The sequence below is a fragment of the Rhinopithecus roxellana genome, chromosome 21 (assembly GCF_007565055.1).
Source record: "Rhinopithecus roxellana isolate Shanxi Qingling chromosome 21, ASM756505v1, whole genome shotgun sequence".
NCBI classification, from domain to species: domain Eukaryota; kingdom Metazoa; phylum Chordata; class Mammalia; order Primates; family Cercopithecidae; genus Rhinopithecus; species Rhinopithecus roxellana.
In genome coordinates this window covers 14,099,626-14,121,919 of record NC_044569.1, presented here as the reverse complement: position 1 = coordinate 14,121,919, position 22,294 = coordinate 14,099,626, and the positions used below count along the sequence as shown (strand labels likewise).

General features: G+C 37.8%; 1 protein-coding gene across 1 annotated transcript in view; it reads right to left on the bottom strand.

The window, feature by feature from the left end:
• The window catches only part of DLGAP1 (DLG associated protein 1), a 971,529-nt gene that overhangs the window by 645,628 nt on the left and 303,607 nt on the right, over positions 1–22,294 (bottom strand). The window contains exon 2 of the mRNA XM_010353208.2: positions 17,176–17,282. The gene's annotated coding sequence lies outside the window, so the exon portion shown is untranslated. The remainder of the gene's footprint in view (positions 1–17,175; positions 17,283–22,294) is intronic.

Genomic DNA, 22,294 nt, shown 5'->3' with positions numbered 1-22,294 from the left:
ACAATGTATAATTAGCCAAATTTATAAAATAGATGCCATATTAAAATATAGAAATTTCTAAATTTAAAATTATGACATCACCATGTTAATGAAATTTCCTAGTCTGAATCCTGTAACTTTATTAATACTTTTAGTCTTCATGCCAAGAAACATCCCTTCCTGTCTCTCTTTGCATCCTCCCCAGCTAATTCCTTCTTCTCCTGCCCCCTAAATGAAAGCCTTCCCTGGATTTCAAGCCACAATCCTTCTCTTTTTCTATTAACTGCCTCCCTGGGGTGAGAGGTTGGGGGGACTGGGTTAATCTTACTCTTAATATTCTATTGGACTTTAGGTCTCCAGTTTACCTGCACCCTCCCCTCTACTCAAACTAGGCAGAATCTTCCATACCTACAAATAAATTTGAGTGAAAAATAATGATAATAAAAATGTCAGGAACAAGGCAGTAATTTCAAAGTCAAGGCCGAGATAATTCATTCAAGTTTTTAATACCAATGCATATGTTATTTACCAGTAATTTTTCTTAAATAAAAATGGATCAAAATGTGAGAAATCCTCCTTGTGTCCCTCATGAAGTATTTTCTCATGTGTAACATTTAGAGCTTGTTGCTTCCCCAAGGAGATTAAAATGCCCAGTTAAACCCCACAATAAATATTAGCTTGAAACATTTGAATTTCTTATTACTGAAGACCCAGGAAGCCTTTTATGAGGAAAGCTGCCTTGCTAGGAAATGATTTTTTTTCCCAGGGGACATAATTAAAGAGGGCAATACTGCTGAGAGTCTGTGCACCAACACGCTGTATTTGTCAACACACACAATGCCTTCCTAGAGAGGCAAAGCATCTCAGCTGTTCTGCAGAGGATCTTCCAAGAATGTATTCAGGCTCAACACCAAAAACCACCACCAAGAAAATGTAAAAAGCCCCACAAAATCTTACATAGGAATTTGAATAGTGAGGCCAGAAATTAAAACACAGTAGAAACTATCAGCAGAGTACACAGTGTTTGATCTCTAAACCCTCTCTGACTATAACTATATGACAAATTGGGCATTGAAATATTATGGTTAATGTGGTACTTCATTCAAGAAATTTATTCAAATTTATCAAAGGTAAGGGATGAAGGAGATTTCATAGATGTCTCCCAGGTTTCTAACTTATGCAATTGGGTGGGTGGGTAGATGTGTCATAGACTGAGACAGCAAACAGCAGAAGAGGCAGGAGCAGATGAAAGGGGGTGTTTTTGTGTTGTTTTGGAAAAAAAGGGTTTCATGTGACTGTGAAGGACTAGTAGATGCCCTCCTATTTAATACACAGGTACTAAACATGGTCAATAAGTCAGCTCTGAGTTACGAATGGGAATTAATTTAAGGCAGGAATTCAGACTGTGTAATTCTTGCTTTGCCTTTGCTATTTAAACACTTAGTAACTGCTTAAATCTTCTAACTTTTGGCTTGAATTATTTTCTTCTAAGTCTAGCTTGATAGTGTTACTTATTTTATGTAACTATATTTTTGCACCCATTAACTATCCCTCATCCTCCAGTCCCCACTACACTTCCCAGCCACCGGTAACCATTGTTCTACTCTCTATCTCCATTAGTTCAGTTGTCTTAATCTTTAGCTCCCGCAAATAAGTGAGAATATGTGAAGTTTGTCTTTCTGTGCTTGGCTTATTTCACTTAACATAATGACCTGCAGTTCTATCCATGTTGTTGTAAATGATAGAATCTGATTCTTTTTTTTTTTGTGGCTGAATAGTATTCCACTATGTGTAATACTTTACATTTTCTTTACCCATCTGTCTGTTGATGGACAATTAGGTAGATTCCAAATCTTGGTTATTGTGAGTAGTGCCGCAAAAATCAGGAGTGCAGATATCTCTTCAATGTACTGATTTATTTTCTTTTGGATATATATCTAGCAGTGAGATTGCTGGATTGTCTGAGAGCTCTATTTTTAGTTTTTTGAAGAACCTCCAAACTGTTCTCTGTCGTGGTTGTATGAATGCATATTCCCTCCAGCAGTGGTTTCCCTTTTCCCCACATCCTCACCAGCATTTGTTATTATCTGTCTTTTGGATAAAAGCAGTTTTAACTAGGGTAAGATTATATCTCATTATAGCTTTGATTTGCATTTCTCTAATGATCAATGATGACGAGCACCTTTTCATACACCTGTCTGGCATTTGTATGTTTTAAGAAATGCATATCCAGATATTTTGCATATTTTTAAATTGAATTATTAGATCTTTTCCTATAGATTTGTTTGAGCTCCTTATATATTCTTATTATTAATTCCTTGTCCAATGGATAGTTGCAAACATTTTCTCCCATTCTGTGGTTGTCTCTTCACTTTGTTGATTGTTTCCTTTGCTGTGCAGAAGCTTTTTAACTTGATATGTCCTGTTTTTTAATTTTTGCTTTGGTTACCTGTATTTGTGGCATATTACGCAAGAAATATTTGCTCAGCCCAATATTCTAGAGAGTTTCCCCAAGCTTTTCCCAGTAGCTTTATAGTTTGAGGTCTTATATTTCAGTTTTTATTCAATTTTGATTTGATTTTTGTATATGCCAAGAGATAGGGGTCTTGTTTTATTCTTCTGCATATGGATATCCAGTTTTCCCAGTACCATTAATTGAAGAGATTGTTCTATCTGCAATATATGTTCTTGGTACCTTTGTTGAAAATGAATTCACTGTTGATAAGTAGATTTGTTTCTGGGTTCTCCATTCTGTTCCATTGGTCTATGTATCTGTTTTTATGCCAGTACAATGCTGTTTTGGTTACTGTAGCTTTGTTGTAAAATTTGAAGTCAGGTAATATGATTTCTCCAGTTTTGTTCTTTTTGCTCAAGATAGCTTTGGTATTCTAGGTCTTTTGTGATTTCATATAAATTTTAGGATTGCTTCTTCTATTTCTGTGAAGAATATCTTTGGCATTTTGATAAGGATTGCATTGAATCTATATATTGCTTTGGGTAGTATGGACATTTTAATAATGTTGATTCTTCCATCCTATGAACATGGAATACCCTTTCATTGTTTTGTATTCTCTTAAATTCTTTCATCAATGTTTTATGGTTTTCATCATAGAGATCTAAAACTTCACTGATTATTTCCTGGGTGTTTATTGTTACTTGTAACAGGGATTACTTTTCTGATTTCTTTTTCAGATTGTTTGCTGTTGGCATATAGAAATGCTACTGATTTTTAAATGTTGATTTTGTACCCTGCAACTTTACTAAATTTATCAGTTGTAATAGTTTTTCTGTGGACTCTTTAGGCTTTCCCACATATAAGATCATATAATCTGCAAACAAAGATAATTCGACTTCTTCCTTTCCAATTTGGATGTCCTTTATTTCCTTCTCTTGTCTGATTGCTTTAGCTAGGACTTCCAGCAATATGTTGAATAATGGTGGTGAAAAGTGGGCATTCTAGTATTGTTTCAGATCTTAAAGGAAAGGCTTTTCATTTTTCCTCATTCAGTATAATACTAGGTGTGGGTCTGTCATACATACCATTTATTGTGTTTAGTTATGTTCTTTCTATATACACTTTTTTTTAATTAAACTTTAAGTTCTAGGGTACATGTGCACAAAGTGTAGGTTTGTTACATATGTATACATGTGCCATGTTGGTGTGCTGCACCCATTAACTCGTCATTTACATTAGGTATATCTCCTAATGCTATCCCTCCCCCCTCCTCCTACCCCATGACAGGCCCTGGTGTGTGATGTTCCCCTTCCTGTGTCCAAGTGTTCTTACTGTTCAATTCCCACCTATGAGTGAGAACATGCGGTGTTTTTTTTTTGTCCTTGTGATAGTTTGCTGAGAATGATGGTTTCAGCTTCATCCATGTCCCTACAAAGGACATGAACTCATCCTTTTTTATGGCTGCATAGTATTCCATGGTGTATATGTGCCATATTTTCTTAATCCAGTCTATCATTGATGGACATTTGGGTTAGTTCCAAGTCTTTGCTATTGTGAAGAGTGCCGCAATAAACATACGTGTGCATGTGTCTTTATAGCAGCATGATTTATAATCCTTTGGGTATATACCCAGTAATGGGATGGCTGGGTCAAATGGTATTTCTAGTTCTAGATCCCTGAGGAATCGCCACACTGTCTTCCACAGTGGTTGAACTAGTTTACAGTCCCACCAACAGTGTAAAAGTGTTCCTATTTCTCCACATCCTCTCCAGCACCTGTTGTTTCCTGACTTTTTAATGATTGCCATTCTAACTGGTGTGAGATTCTATACCCACTTTTTTGAAGGTTTTTATCGAAAAGTAATGTTAGATTTTATCAAGACCTTTTTCAGCATCAGTTGAAATGATTGTAAGGTTTTTGTCCTTAATTCTCTTGATATTAACACACTCTTTGGGCAAATATTTCTGTTGATATGTTGACTGATTCATTTGCATATGTTGAAGCATCCCTGGAATAAATCTCACTCGGTCATGATAAACGATCTTTGTAATGCGTTGTTGAGTTCAGATTGCTAGTATTTCAGTGAGGATTTCTGTATTAGTATTTATCAGGGATATTGACCAGTAGTTTCCTTTACTTTGATGTGTCTTTGTGTGGTTTTGGTATCAGAGTAATACCGGCCTTGTAGAATGAATTTAGACATATTTGTTCCTCCTCTATTTTTCAGAAGAGTTTGAGTAAGATTGGTATTAGTTCTTCTTTGCATGTTTGTTAAAATTAATCATTGAAACCATTGGGTCTTGGGCTTTTCTTTTCTGGGAGAATTTTTATTATGGCTTTGATCTCATTAGTTGTTATTGGTCTGGTTCAGGTTTTGAAATTCTTCATGGTTCAATATTAGTAGGTTGTATGTGTCTGGAAATGTACCCATGTCTTCTAGGTTTTCCCATTGATTGACACGTAATTGCTCATAGTAGTCTCTAATGATCCTTTCAATTTCTGCTGTATTGGTTGTAACATCTTTTTCCATCTCTGATTTTATTTATTTGGGTCTTCTCTCTTTTATTCTTAGTCTAGCTAAATGTTTATTATTCTGTTTATTTTTTTTATAAAAGCAACTTTTCCTTTCATTGATATTTTGTATTGTTTTGTTTCAATTTCATTTATTTCAGGTTATTCGTAATTTTTCTCCTTTTTCATGTAGGCATTTACAGCTATAAACTTTCCTTTTAGTGCTGCTTTCGCTGCATCACATAGGCTTTCATATGTTGTGTTTCCATCATCATTTGTTTCACGACATATTTAAATTTTCTTCTTAATTTCTTCATGATCCACTGGTCATTCAGGGGCATATTTTTGAATTTACATGTCTTTGCATAGTTTCCAAAGTTCCTCTTGTTATTGATTTCTAGTTTTATGCAATTGTGGTGAGAGGATACTTGATATAATTTCAATTTTTTTGATGTTTTAAGACTTGCTTTGTGGCTTAACAAATGGTCTATCCTTGATAATGATCCATGTGCTGAGGAGGAGAATGTTTATTCTCCCAGCCATTGGATGGAATGTTTTATAAATATTAGTTTCAATTGGTCTACACAACAGAATAAGTCCAATGTTTCCTTGTAGATTTTCTGTCTGAATGATCTGTCCAATGCTGAAAGTGGGGTGCTGAAGTCTCCAGTTATTATTTTATTGCATTCCATCTCTCTCTTCAATAATATTTACTTTTTATATATGGGTGCTCCAGTGTTGGGTGTATGTGTATTTATAATCATTACATCCTCTTGCTGAATTGAACCCTTTATGATTAAGTAATAACCTTCCTTTTTTAATAGCTTTTGTCTTGAAAGCTATTTCGATATAAGTATAGCTACTCCTGCATTTTTTTAGATTCTGTTTGCATTGAGTATCTTTTTCCATCCCTTTAGTTTTAGTTTATGTGTATCTTTATAGGTGAAAGATTTTCCTAGTAGGCAACAGGTAACGGGTCTTGTCTTTTATCCACTCAGTCACTCTGTCTTTTGACTGGCAAGTTAAATCCACATACTTTCAATGTTATTATTGATAAGTAAGGATTTACTCTTGCCATTTTATTATCTGTGTTCTGGGTGTTTTGTGATCATTTCTTATTTCTTTCCTTTTTCCTGTCTTCCTTTCAGTGAAGGTGAATTTCTCTGGTGTTATGTTTTAAATTCTTCCTTTTTATTTTGTGTATTTGTTGTATGCTTTTTGTTTTGAGGTTACCATGAGGCTTGCAAATATCTTGTAACCCATTATTTTAAACTGTTGACAACTTAACACTGATTACATAAACAAAGAATCAAACTAACAAATAAGCAAAGAGAAAATGAATAAAAACTCTACACTTTTACTTTGTCTCCCCACTTTTAAACTTTCTTCTGCCTATTTATATGTTATTGTACTGTCTATATCTTGAAAAGTTGTTGTTGTGGTTATTTTTTGATTGATTCATCTCTTAGTCTTTCTAGTCAAGATAGGAATAGTTTACACACCACAATTCCAATGTTGTAATATTCTGTGTTTTTCTGTGTACTTACTTTTACTGGTAAGTTTTGCACCTTTAGGTGATTTATTCTTGCTCATTAAAGTCCTTTTCTTCTGGATTAAAGAACTCCCTTTAGCATTTCTTGTAAGACAGGTCTGGTGATAAAATCCTTTATCTTCTGTTGTTATGGAAAAGTATTTCTCCTTCATATTTGAAGGATATTTTTGCTGGACATATTATTCTAGAATAAAAGTATTTTTCCTTCAGTACTGTAAATATGTCATGCCGCTCTCTCCTGGCCTATAAGGTTTCCACTGAGAAGTCTGCTGCCGGATATACTGATCCATTGCATGTCATGTCCTTTTTGCTCTTGGGGCTTTTAGGATCCTTTCATTACGCTTGATCTTTGGAAGTTTGATTACTAAAGGTCTTGAGGTAGTCTTCTTTGGGTTAAATCTGCTTGGTGTTCTATATGCTTCTTGTACTTGAATATTTATACCTTTCTCTATGTTTGGGAAGTTCTCTGTTATTATCCCTTTGAATAAACTTTCTACCTTGATTTCTATATCTATGTTCTCTTTAAGGCTGATAACTCTATAACTCTTAGATTTTCTTTTTTGAGACTATTTTCTAGATCTTGTAGGTATACTTCATTCTTTTTTATTCAGTTTCTCCCAAGATTTCAAATGAATAATTTATTAGAGGAAAATAAGGTTACAGAGACTAAGCAGACACACCAAAGATGGCTAATAAGGACATGTAGAAGTTCTGAAAATGATCTGAGATAACTTTTGAAAATGCACATGTTTAAAGCCCAAACCTACTACTTTAGAAAACCCTGGAAAACAGAGGAATACACAAGCATGCATTCCACTTTTACATGACACCATTCCATGTCATATAGCCTCTGGAAACTCCACTATATGCTCATTAAGTATGAAGTTTTGGCAAATGAAATCTTAAAGTCTTAATATTATGAAAATAGTTTTGACCTTCTGGACTCCCTGAAAAATATTGGAGATTCCCATGAAACCATATTTTGAGTACTGGTATCACCACACTTTTGGGTGTTTAAGCATCACCTGTATTCATTCTTCTTTTGTCCTTTCTGACTATTTTCAAATAGCCTGTCCTCAATCTCCCTAATTCTTTCTTCTGCTTGATCAATTCTGCTGGTAAGAGACTCTGATGCATTCTTCAGTATATCAATTGCACTTTTCAACTCCAGAATTTCTGTTTGATTCTCTTTAATGATTTCAGTCTCTTTGTTAAATGTATCTGATGGTATTCTAAATTCCTTCTCTGTTTTATCTCGAAATTTGTTGAGCTTCCTCAAAACAGCTATTTTGAATTCTTTGTTTGAAAGGTCACATATCTCTGTATCTCTAGGATTGGTCCCTGGTGACTTATTTAGTTCGTTCAGTGCTGTAATGTATTCCTGGATGGTTTTGATGTTTGTGATTGTTCATTGGTGTCTGAGCATTGAAGAATTAAGTACTTATTGTAGTCTTCACAGTCCTTTTTAAAAATAATTCTTGTCAAGTTGCATCTTTTTATTGCATAGTCAAATGTCCTTGGACATTCTTACCATTTAAACAAATACTCAAAATTTGTAAGTTGTAATAAGCTCTATTAAACTATTGTAATCTGTTTTCTAAGGAGATTATTCTATCATTCAAAAATAACATTTGTTTCTTTCAGAGAGTACTTAATATGTTATTTTATTAAAAATGCCAATATTAGTAATAACTACCCATGAAGAAATAACTCTTCTATTGTGAAGGTCTGGGTAGTCCAGTTAACAACATTACCACCCAATACAATATATATACATAACTATATCTATCTATATCTCATAACACTTGAGACAGCCTCATCAGTAAGATTCTCATCTTGATAGCGATAGGTCTCTGAGACATGAAAAATAAACACAGTATTCCACAAATAGATTTTAGTATCTCACAGATGTCTGAAAAAATCAAGTTATCAAATAGCAACAGAACTTTTTAGCTTCTAAATTATTTCTGACATAAAAAGTATAGAACAGCGAAATAGTAAGATTTATCTCAGAACACATGAACTTGAGAGGATTTATAGAACATTAAAACAGAAAAATAGCCAAGAGGATTAAAAGGTTTGTTTGTACCTGTCCTTCTTTGGAAGGCTCTCTAGGTATTGGTATTCAAAAGTGTTTGAGTGTTATGATCTAAGTTTTTTTTGTCACTACGGGCATATCTGTATTAGGGAGCACCCCAAGCCCCACAAAGCTGTGAGGTGATTCTGCTCTTGCAGAATCAAAGAGGTACTGCCTTGGCGGTCTTGTAAAAGATCAGGAAAAAATTTCCAGACTGCCAGGCAAAGATTCTTGTTCTCCTCTCTTACTTTCCCCCAGAGTCTTTCTCTCTGCTGAGCTGCCTGGAGCCGGGAGAGAGGTGATACAAGCTCACCTGTGGTCACCACCACTGGGACTGTGCTGGGTCAGACCTGAAGCCATCATAGTATTGGGTCTCACCCAAGGGCAATACTAACCACTGCCTGGCTACTACTTAAATATTTGCCCAAGGCACTAGGGCTCTACAATCAGCAGGTAGCAAGCCAGCTAGGCTTGTATCCTACCCTTCAGGATGGCAAGTTCCCCTTTGTCCTGGGGAGGTCTAGGGACACAATCCAGGAGCCAGGGCCTAGAGTCAGATACTTTAGAAATCAACCTGATGCCCTATTGTACTGCAGCTGAGCTGGTACTCACAAGTCAAAGTCCTTCCCACTGTTTCCTCCATTTTTCACAAGCAGAAGAACCTCTCTCCATGGCCACCCACTGCCCAAGGCCCATGATGAGTACTGCTGATGGTCACTTAAAGTCCAGGGGCTCTTGAGTTAGCTTGTGGTGAGTGCTACCAGGCCTGAGACTCACTCTTCAGGGCAGCAGACTCCCCTCTGGCCCAGGGAAGGTCCAGAAATGCCAGTCAAGAGACAAGGCCTAGTATTGGGGACCCCAAGCCTGCTTGGTGTTCTACTCCACTGTGGGTGAGCTGGTATCTATGGTGCAAGACAAAGTCCACTTTACTTTCCCCTCATTTTCTCAAGCAGAAATAGTCTCTACCCCTAGTCACCAAAACTGGGGATGTACTGGGTCACATGTGAATCTAGCACGGCTCTGAGTCACAACCAAGGCCCATGACAAGTGCTGCCTGGCTGCCACAGTTGAATATTCAGGACCCAAAGGCTCTTTACTCATCAAGTGATGAATCCTGCCAGGACTGGGTCCTTGGTTCCTTTCTGGCCCAAGTTCTGTCTAGAAATGTCATGCAGTAGCTAGATCCTCAGGACTCTATCTGGCATCCTAGCCTACTGTGGCTGTGCTGGTATCTAAGATGCAAGACCAAGTCCTCTTTACTCTTCCCTCTCCTCTCCTCAAGCAGAGGAAAGAAGTCTCTCTGGGTTCGAGTTGTGTTGCCTGGTGCTGGGGGAAGGGTGGCATACATACTTTCTTAGCTGTGTCAGCTGGTGTCTAACTAGATCGTGAGCACCCCAAGCCCACTGGCTCTGAGTCCAGCACAGCACCAGAACTTGCCCAGGAATTGCAGTCCTTGTGGCCTAGACTAGCATTTAAGTTTATTTAGAACCCCAGAGTGCTTTAGCCCACAGTGGTGAGGCTTGCCAGAATTAGGGTTCTGACTGCTGGGACAGACAATTCCCCTCTGGCTAGGACTAGTCTAAGTGCTGCCTTCCTGAGTGCTGGCTAAGTTCTGTCCCACGTTGCTTTCCTCTGTGATAGGGCAGCCCTGAGTTCCTATGCAAAGTCCCACAATCACTGTGCTCTCCCTCCCCGAGGCACACAGATTTCCTCTCTGAGCCACAAGGCCCCTGCTGGGAGACAGGCAAGGGGTCCTGTAGGCAATTCAACACTGTTTTTCAGTGCCTCTTTTAGTGATATGAAGTTAACACCAGGTACTGTGATCACTCACCTGATTTTTAGTTCTTATAAAGGTGATGTTTTGTGCAGATAGTTGCTTAATGTGGTGATCCTGCAGAGAGGATGACAGTGGAGGTGTCTATTCAGCCATCTCGCTCCACCTCCCCTACTATGCAATTTTGCTAATGTCTATTTTTTTAACATGGTATCATTGTTTCTCTAAACTTAGCCTTTAAATAAATAAGACAGGCAAAAATTTTAGGTGAAAATTTCTAGCACGTGATAAGAATATAGCAAAAAGAAAATAAATCCAGCCAATATGCCTTTTCTTCCTTTCTTATAATTCTTGTCAAGTTGTACCTTTTTATTGCATAGTCAAATGTTGTCCTTGAACATTCTTACAGTATAAACAAATACTCAAATATGTGATTTGTAATAAACTCTATTATACTCTTACTTTACAAATAAATTATTTCATCATCTAAAAATAACATTTATGTTTCTTTCAGAGTACTTAATAAGTCATTTTATTAAAAATGCCAATATCAGCAATAATTGCCTATAACTTTTCTATTGTGAAGGTCTTGGTTGCCCAATTAACAATATCACCACCCATACAATATGTCTATATATTTACATATCTATATCTATCTGTATCTCCTAAGGTTTGAGACAACCTCATCAGTATGATTATCATCCTGATAGCGATAGGACTCTGAGACATGACAAATTAACATAGTATTCTACAATTAGATTTTGTATCTTACAGATGTCTGAAAAAATCAAGGTATCAAATAGCAATAGCAGCTTTTAGTTTCTAAATTATTTCTGATATAAAAAGTATAGAATAGTGAAATAGAAAGATTTATCTCAGAACACATTAACTTAAGAGGATTTATAGAATATTAAAATAGAAAAATTGCTAACAGGATTAAATCCTGTGCTAAGATTGATGAAATATTCCAGCAAAACTTTATTGATCTACTCCTGTTAAGTAGGCAGCTTTGAATTTCTGCTGACAAGTACTGGGGTTAACCAACATCAAAATGACAATTGAAACTCAAAAACACATAAAATAAAAACAGAAAAGTATTCAATATCTGCATGAATCTCCTAGCAAATGAATCTTCTATTGACCAAAACTTTGATTCCTTTTGCCTCTGGGTATAAAGCTGCATCTGGCAAATTGGCTATGAAAATAATTTTTTGGAGAACGAGAAGAAAAAAATGAATAATTTTAGTCATTCTGAAATCAGCTAAAAATTGAGACCATATGAATGTTTATTCAGGTTAAACTTTTGCCTTGAAGAATCTTTATTTTAGTTTCTCCCCACGCCATGGCTAGATTACAAGGCAGAAAACAAAATGTAAGTTGCAAACTTCATGCTTCACACTGAGAAATCACTCTTGATGAAAAAGGCCCGGCTTGACACATGTAACCATCAGCAATGCACAGAACCAGAGCTATCCCGTGTCGATAAAAAAAGATGCTGAATTTTTCCACTAGCCTTTCAGTCTCAGATGACTAAATTATGGACACATTTTCTAAAGTGTGTTCATCTTTTAAAGTCCTAAATAAAAGCTTCTTACTCTTGTAGAATTATGTTGGAAAAGAAGAGTATACAGTAATCTCCATTAACCTCCAAAACCGGGGTGGGATTCTGGTCAGCTTCTAGCCTATATAGGTCTTTAAACTCACCAGATGTTGGATTTATTTTATACCCTATCTCTGGTCTTCAAAGTGACCTTTCAGATAATAACACTGCCCCCGTTTTACAGATGAAGATACTAAAGTATATAGAGTGGCTCAGTCCATTCACCATATTCACACAGTTAATAAATGAAAGTTAATAAACGAAAGAGCTGAGTTTTGAACTCAAGTCTTTCTGAATCCCAAATCCTGCCTTTTCAACTCTGCTTTCAAATATGTGCCCTTAGTTGACTGATTGACTCACTCATACTTGCGTGTTGGGTTTTAGGTAGGATTTTATATGATCTGCACCTTGAAATTGCAAGGCAAGGCACTAGAATGAATTCCAGGGGTTACTTATCCTAAACCCTTCTTTTTATAATGGAGGTAACTGAAGCCTAAGGACTAGCCAGGAACATACATCAAGGTAATAACAAAGTTGGGGCTAGGACATTTACGTTTTAATTAATATTTAAGCTTTACTATTAGGCAAGCCACAACATAAAATGAAAATTTTAATTTTCTCTTACAAAAGTGAATTATGAAATACATTTTAAAAAAATGTTCAAGCTTTCATATTATCCTCTGTTGTTGTTATTTATGCTAATATGTGATTACAGGCTTTTTCAAGAGTGCGTTCTGAGGTTGACTCCACTACAGAATACATAACAAAAAAATAAGTGGAAACTTGGTTTAAAAACATACAAAATAAATTTCACACTGAGCTCTAAAAGTAGGCATTGAGCCTAATTTCTGGAATAAATCAAAGAGTAGGCAGAAAACAGACAGAAGGAACAGTTATTTTAGCAAGAAAAGTAGGAAAAATTTACCAAGCCAATCATGGGATGATGTATGCAGATAAAAGATGTAGAGAGAAAATGTGCAACATTGACACATGAACACATTTGAATGCAAGAAAGCAAAAAAAACCAGAAAGCATAATTGTCCTAAATGTGACTAAACATTCAAATTATGCTGCAGCTGCAAAATTTAAACTCAAGGAAAAGACATTTGCAAAAGAATTTATTAAATAGATGTGATTTGCTGGTTTTATACAACCAGTGGCTCTTTTACAAAGTAAAATGTACAATTTAGCTTGATATAAATGACATTTCTCCCGTTGTACTCAATCAAAGAGCAAAACGTCTTTCGTGAGAGACTCTGTTTATTAAAGAGTACAATACTATTGATACCCAGATGCTTGGACTTTATAACTACGTAGTGTGATTTCATCTAATAAAATGTCTTATATATTGAGTATGGGCTTATATAATAAGGTTTCTGTGTGAAGCAAAACCATCTTTCTCTATGGCACAAGTCAGAGTAGTTTCTTTGTAAGCAGTTAAGTTTCATGCTGAAACCAGTTCTTGGTTGCTAAACCTGTTCATCCATTCTTCCATCCATCCATCCATCCATCCATCCATCCATCCATCCATCCATCCATCCATCCATCCATCCACCCATCCTTTATCCATCCAATAGATATTTATGGGTCTACAAAGTCTATGACACAGTAAAGGATATAAAAATGCATCAAAAATCTTACTGTTGGGAATTTTATGGTATTAAGATGGTATTTGACTGGAAGACTCAGAGCTTATTATTAAACTAAGACAGCTACCCACAATGGTGATGTTGGTAAGGAAGACCTTTCATTGTGATCAGTCTTTGACTCAAACTGTAATGCAGAAAGTGTAGTGCCAGCCTGGATCATTTAGTTTACAGAGTGGTTCTCCAAGTTAAGGTCTCATGGAACAGCAGATCAGCATCATCTGGGAACATGTTAGAAATGTACATTCTTGGGCCTCACTCCAGAACAGAGGTGTCCAAGGGAGAGAATACAGTTATGTGTTCTTAGTTTCTGTTTCTGGTTGGGCATGTAAAGCCCCATGCTTGTCTCTCTTTTCCATTTATCACTAAAAGCCATGGCTTCAGGCTGCTAAAAGCCTAAAACAAAACACCACCACCACCACCACCACCACCACCACCACCACCATCACCACCACCACCACCACCACCACCACCACCACCACCACCACCACCATCACCACCACCACCACCATCACCATCACCACCATCACCACCACCACCACCATCACCACCGCCACCACCGCCACCACCATCACCACCGCCACCACCACCATCACCACCACCACCGCCACCACCACCACCACAATAAAGCGGGCTAGATAAGCTTGCTCTAGACCAATCTGTGTTTGAAAATCACAAAGCCTTAACATCACTTGGAAGGCTTGAAAAAAATCACAGCACTTACATTTCTACACAGTGGGCTGGGCCACTGGTAAGTGAGGTCAAAGAATAAAAAAAAAAGTTTAACAACTTAGAGTGGCAGGTTTTAAATGTCTGCTTAAGAAATTTAGATAATGATAGATTGGTAAATCAGAGAACATTTCTGAGCAAAAAGCAGACATGATCAGAGCTGTGATTCTGGAAGACTCTGGAGGCAAAGGAGACAAGGGAGAGGTAAACTAATGAGGGGCAATACATGGTTCAGGTGAGAAGACACAGTAATTTTTCTTTCGTGATTCAGGAGGATGTCCAGCCTCAAATGAACTGGGGCCCTTCACTCGGTTTGCATGTCGTGGATCCTCTTCATCCCTAGTTTGATTCTGACTGCTCTTTTTTGTATTTCTGACTAGCATCTGCCACGACTTTCCTGGTTTCTCTGCACTACCATTCTCCGCTGCCCTTTCTCCTGTCCCCTCCACTTTCATTTCCTTCACGAGGAAATCTGCATGCAAATGCACATCACTTTAAATGTTTGTTGTTGTCTGTCTTATTTTTAATAGCTGCTCCTTAGAGAGTTTATCAATTACATTCCTCCTCTGAGCATATGATCTTCTAGGTGACAACACAACCACAGGCTTTATCCAACTGTATTTTCAATCTGTTTAATGTCCTCATGTCAAAACAAAACAAAGAAGCTCTGATTCACCTTAATGTGCTAAATCTGTTTTGCCAGCTGACCATTCATCTAACATTATGCCCAGATAAATATATAATTTCAGTCATGCATTTCGCACAAACAGGGTTGTTTCCAAACAGGAAAGACATATCATAGACACCTTCTTGTAAATGAACCAATATAAAGTGAGTAACAAATACAGCTATGATTAAATGTTGTTATATTAATTCTGACTATTCCGAATGTTGGTCATAATTTGAATCTTATATAATGTCTCAAATATACATGGGGACTCAGATGCATTTCTCACTTAGCTGACACTATAACATTTACTGAAGATGGACCAATTTATTAATGAAGAAGTTAGTTTTGAAACAGAACTCACTTGGATTCCATGATATTTAGGTATAATTATTTAATGTCTTTAAAACACAAAACTGTTTTTTCTTGGAGATATTTCATTTAGGAGAAAAATGCTGATATAGAATAAAGTAAAAGGAGGTGCAACAGATGCGTCTGGCTCCCTACATTATGTCCCGGGGTTCACTTTGGGTGTCAGCCACAGCTGCAGGGGCGTCTCCTTGCCTTTGCAGGGAGGGATCTCTAACCCCCAGGTCATAGACCAATACTGGTTCATGGCCTGTTAGGAACTGGGCTGCACAGCAGGAAAGTGAGCAGTGGAACAGCGTGCATTACGGCCTGAGCTCTACCTCTTGTGAGATCAGCGATGGCATTAGATTCTCATAGGAGCATGATCCCTATGTGAACTGTCCACGCGAGGAATCTAGGTATATGCTCCTTATGAGAATCTAATTCCTGATGATCTAGGGTGGAACAGTTTTGTCCCAAAACCATCTCCCCACCTCCCCACCCTGCCCATGGAAAAATTGTCTGCCATGAAACCAGTCCCTGGACCACTGCCTTTCAAGGTACACCTCAAGTGACAACTGAGTGTCTTTCTGCTTTCTACCCACGCATGGCTGGCACAGCCCAGCACTGTGAGGGAATTCATGCCCCTCGGGGGAATCCAAAACCAAGGGGAAAAAGTCAGTCAGTAAACCTTGCTGCACATCTTTCTAACAGAAATTTGGGCATCTGTACCCCTCTTGGAGGGAACGAAGTTTCCATTATCTGCAGTGGTGGACTTGCTAACCCGCCTGCAATTTGGCCTGCGCTTCTTCCCTGATTCACTCTTCCTGCTTCTAACTCTTGATCTTTGGGATCACCTCCCTAATAAATTGCCATATCCAAGTCACTGTCTCAAGCAAGTAACCCAAACAAAGACACCAGCTTATTATTCAGCAATATTAATCTCCTGATCTGACACCACTTTTGTGGTATACTTGATTTATATGTGGTAAGACCCTTCTTTTTTTCTCCCTCCAAAAACGACATAAAGAAAGGAGTAGAGATGATAGCAAGGACTCAAGTGTTTTCATTGTCTTTCTTTCCTTTTCTTTTTCTTTTTTCTTTTTTTTTGAGATGGAGTCTCCCTCTGTCATCCAGGCTGGAGTGCAGTGGCACAATCTCGGCTCACTGCAACCTCCACCTTCCAGGTTCAAGTGATTCTCCTGCCTCAGTCTCCCAAGTAGCTGGGATTACAGGCACCTGCCACCACACCTGGCTAATTTTTGCATTTTTAGTGGAGAGGGGGTTTCACCATATTGGCCAGGCTGGTTTCAAACTCCTGACCTCAGGTGATCCACCCACCTCGGTCTCCCAAAGTGCTAGAATCACAGGCATGAGCCAGCGCGCCCTGCCCTTCATTGCCTTTCTTAGCACACTTACATCATGTTGAACATGTCTGTGTGGATAAATGCAAATTTGTTCCATACGCTAAGAAAAGCTAATACTATGCCATTTACTTCCATAATTTCATGCCTAACCTACCTAATGTCCAACATTTGGGTCCACAGATTTATAAAAATGGCATTTGCCCAATATGCCATTCCAGATTAACAACAACAATGAAGATTAAACATATAAAATACATCTGGCCCAGATTCTGTACAGGTAGCTAGGAAGTTAAAAAAACACAGGTTTTAAATTCAACAGACTCTTAATATGTCTGGAAAGCGTATGCCTGGAATAATTTGTGCAAATATACCATGCTATTACAAAATGTTTCATATAGGATAGCTGAAGAGGAGGCTGTTATTTAAGAAAATGCTTCCTATACATGTAAGGGGAAAGGGGGCAATTTTACCTTTGATTATCAATTGTCCATTTTCCTTGCTTCCGAGGTAGGAAAAGATCCAAATTGTAGGCTTTTTTTAACCTGATGTCACTCTGGGTATCTGATGTTCAACTGCTCTGAAACATAACAATGCAATAATTAGATGTAATAACTAGCCTGAAACAAAAAACACACTTAACAATGATCTCATAAGCACTGCTCTGACAGACATTATATTCAATGTTGTTAAGAAGAGAGTTTCATGGAAAATCTACACGGCCGTGTTCTTGCATGATGTCACACTTGGTATTTTTATGCTTTTCAGAAAAATAAAATCAATCACACAGGAAAAAAAACAATGTTGCTGTAATAAATAGGCTTAGATATTCTACAATATACATTTCCTATCATTTATTTTCTTTAAAAAGCAATAAAACGCAAACATCAGTGATCTGATGCTGTAAGATATAGTATACATATGCGATTGTATTCACTTCCTGAGCATTATTTGTTTTAGCAACAGTACAACTAAGCCACTGTGACTTTAAAAAGGGCTAAAATGTACAATTTTTTTCCAGAGTGGTTCTTTTCACTCTGGGAAAAAACCACAGGAGGATGCCAATCATGGGATAATATTCCCAAGTGTGCTACTGGGGACTTGCTGGTGCCTAAGTCAAACCACTATCCTTAATTAGGACAAATACCTAATGTATGTGGGGCTTAAAACCCAGATGATGGGTTGATGGGTACAGCAAACCACCATGGCACATGTACACCTATGTAATAAACCTACACATTCTATACATGTATCCCAGAACTTAAAGTAAAATAATAATAATATTTAAAAAATCCTTCCTTAGAAAAGTGACAAAATGGAACACATAACTGGACCCACATGTATGAATGAGGTAACTATCCCCAATCATATCACATGCTATATGGCTGAGCTATATGAGTTTCCTTTCTGAAAAGTGACATAGAAAAGGATTTGGGTCCACGCGAAAATGATATGATGTTGAAAAGTGTAGGTAGCTGTAAAGGTCTGTTTCTATTTTTTTGTAAGCAATGTATCCTTTTGGATCTAGGTAGCATATTAAAATACTGCCAGAAGGGAATGAGAAAAATAATAAATCTAATAAGCAGAAATGTGATATTCAGAATCAAGAATATAATTTTTATTTTTTAATCTCCTAATTATTTGTAAGAATTATCAAGAAATGAGTGTGGAATTCATTTTACAGAAGAGGAAGTAGATGTCAGAAGAGGTGATATGGCTTGATCAATTTTATGCAGTGAATAGGCACAGAGGCAGAGGCAGGATTACGCCCCAGATGCTCTGTCTGGAAGTCCAGTCTCTTTAGAAACTCACATCTTGTTTCCAAAAAGAACACTGGACTTTCAAAAAGTTCAGGGCTAGTACAATTCTCTGCAGAACTTGTTAAAGCAATATTTTGAGACTGGCAAAACTGACAGGTAGGAAAGTGCTGTGGTAAAAGGCAAGAACAACAGAAACATAACAGCCTCAGGTATGTGCATGATAATAACGCACAGGAGGAACACTTGACTTTCACATATACCTCTTTATCCATGCCATAGAAGACAAAAATGAGACTCCATCATCAAAAGCTTTTAGCTTATACTTAAAAGATTATGAGCCCTGACTTATATACTATTATCCTGCTAAGTATTTTCAATATTCCATTAAACCAGAAAAGCTCTGAGTGGAATTTCTTCCCTACATACATGAGGACTAAGTAACTCAGGAGATAATGAAAAATTGTTAATTTCTAAAAATATATAGAACTGGTCATTTATCCTTTCAAAACTATTTATTGAGAATTTATTGTCTACTAGATAGTTCTCTTAATTTTCTTTGGAAACAAAGTGGAAAGATTATGTAATTTCTGAAAAAGACACCCAGAAACACAAGAAGAAATTCATTTTATTATAATCGGTTTTACAAGTTAGATAATTGTTAGGTAAACAAATATATTAATCACTAGGAGAGGTCTTAAATGTCATCTAGTCTAATGCTTCCCAAATGTAGCTGATCATCAGTCATCTGGAAATTTGCATTAAAATACAAATGATAGAATTTCATGCAAGATCGTTTAAATCAGAATATTCACGGGGAAGGAATCTGCATTTTGTAAATGCTCCCAGCTAATTCTCCTGATAAAGGAGCAGGTTGGGAAACCTACGGATTCTGTCTGATTTCCTCATTATATAGAGAAGGACACTGAAACCAGAGAATTGACTTGCCCAAGGCATTTGCTTCTGGTGACAGGACTGAGATCAAAATGCAGAACTCCTGATTCTCCTTTTTTTTTCTTCTTTTCCTTACCCCAAATGTCCCTCTTTTACTTTTTTCTTTCTGTTCTTTTTTTGTAATCACCACATAATCAAGATTTAGCATCTATATCTGAGAAAGAACAAGAGTAAAAGAACAAGTACATTATAATTATCTGAGTATCAGAAGATTCAGGTATGTTTCCTCATTAGCACCCTCATTGAACTTACATAGATGAAAGGTGAAAAACAGGAATTTGGACTTCAGCTATTCAATTCAATCATGTGCTTCCTACTCTTCCACTGTCTTCTAGAATCAGCTACTTGTGAGTTGTCTGCCGAGTCCCTTTCTTTGGGGCCTGCAGCACTCCCCATCTTGCAGTTGTCAAAGGGGTCCTCGTACCTGGACATCCCTGATTGGACGAGGAGAGCTGTTTTTCCCAAACCAGGCCCATAGCTGGGACTGTGAGATTATAGCTTTGTCCACGTTAAAGGGTGACGGGTCAATCATGGAGAGGGAAGAATGAAACGGACACACGTGGAAGGCGGAACAAGAACTCTCCCAACTCCTCTGCCTCCTGCTCCCTCTTTTTCATTTTTCCCTGTGGCTTTCATGCGCTCATGTATCCTTAAGAGATAAGGAGACGGAGTCTTGCTCTGTCATCCAGGCTGGTGTGCAGTGGTATGATCATAGCTCACTGCAGCCTCAAACTCCTGGGCAAAAGTGCTCTTCCTGCCTCAGCCTCCAGAGTAGCTGGGACTAGATGTGCACCACCACACCTGGCTATTTTTTTTTTTAATTTAAATTTTTTGTAGAGATAGAGTCTCTCCATGTTGCTCAGGCTGTTCTCAAACTCCTGGCCTCAAGTGATCCTCTTGCCTTGGCCTCCCCATTAAAAAAAAAAAAAAAAATTAAATTATTTATTTTTAAATTAATGTTTTTGGCTTAAGCTTACTCAAGTTAGTTTATTTCTGTAACTCTGCAGCCAGAGTCAAGAAGAATACACCTCATATCATTCATTTTATATGCGTTACTCTATAAGCCAGTCACTTTAGTTACAGTATTCCAAGAGGCTTATTTAAACACTATTGGCTGAGAGTGTGGAGAAGGACAAAGGTCTTGCATTTTATGGAATACCTAGATTTTCATCAAACACATGTTTCGAAGTGTGATAAAGTGGAGAAGGTCCCAATCAGAAAGTCCTCTTTTCATCTCAGATCTGACTCTTACAAAGTTTCTGACTTGTGAAAGTTACCTAGCCTCTCTCAGTTTTAATGTCCTGATTTGTAAAATACCTCTGGGCTAAGTTTAGTCAGGTTAGTATGAGGAACAAGGGAAAGCACTCATTCATTCTCTCATTCATTCATTCACCCCACCATTCTGCAAAGATTTATTGATCACATGCCAAGCACTCTCTAGGGGATGAGAACACATTAGTGAACATTTCATTTTAGTGAAGACAAATAAACAGAAAGTAAATAATAAATGTAAAGCAGTAAATTACAGAGACGTTTAGAAGGTGAAACATGCTATAGATGTAAGAAATATAGACCAAGGTAAGAGATATCAGAAGTATATGGGTAGGGAGGTATAGGGAGGGGAGGGAATTCCACCAAGAAAGTGAGATTTGACCAAAAACTTGAGAGATGAGAGATGAGAGGGAGTGAGTCCCATGCCAGAGAAGGGTGTTCCAGGCAGAGGGAACTGCAGGGGTTATAGTGCTAAGGTGGGAGTGTTCCTGGGTGGTCTTGGGATTGCAAGAAAGTGATGGGATAGAGTGAAGTGACGGAGGAGATTAGTAAGTGTGTGCACAATTTACTTCTACAAATGCGCTGCCCACTGTGAACCATGTGGGAACTAATGAAAATAAGTCACAAGAAATTGCATTATTTGAGCACTCTACAGTTCACATCATGCTTCTGTATGGATTAGCTCACCCTGCTACCTGGAACACATTTTCCTCCTAGGTCTTCTAAGACACTGTGAGGAATAGTAGTGGGTACAGATAATACAAGGCAGTTCAACTACAATTGCTAACCTCATAGACTTTTCTCCCACAGTTGCCATTTAGTGTATTTTCTGAATATAAAGATGTGTATATTTGCCCTTCCAAAGTAGTGAATAAGGAATTCATTAAGATGAAAGTATGCTACTGAAAAGTGAGTATATGTATATTAAAAGATGTATGTCCGGCAATTCAGTACTTAGACAAGCTTATGGGCTAAGATGAGTTGTTATGAATTTGTAACATTAAACATGGTGGGGCGTGTGCTGTGGGGTGGTGGAGGAAGGAGTGGGTCAGCATGGCTCATGGCTTTTCAGCTTTTACTCTGAGAGTGATAAGGGGGCCATGGCAGGAGTTTGAGCTTACAGCCGGCATGGCTTACGTTTCAAAACCTCATCCTGGCTGCTGGTTTGGAATAGTATCTAGGAGAGGTCAGGATGCAGGTAGCTGGAAAGCTTGTGAACCACCCAGAGAGAGGCAGCATTTGCTCTGACTCAGGTGGGGTTGAGGAGCAGTCAGATCCATGCTGAACTTGTTTGGAAGCAAGAGTTGACAGGACCTCTTGATGGATTGGGTGATTAGGGTGACAAAATAAAGAGACAACAATGACCCCAAGATTTCTGGCCTAAGCAACTGGAAGAGTGACCTCGATGTCGCCTGAGATGAGAAATGCTGAGGCTAGAGCAGGCTTTTTAGGGAAAGCTGATGCGTTCAGTCTGGTCATATCGATTGAACGATCAGTGCCAACTGGACTTGCCACATAGGTGGTTGGATATACAAGACTGGAACGTGGGAGAGAAGTCTGGGCTGGAGTTTGTGTTAGAAGCTTTCTGGTATAGCATAGGTAATTGATA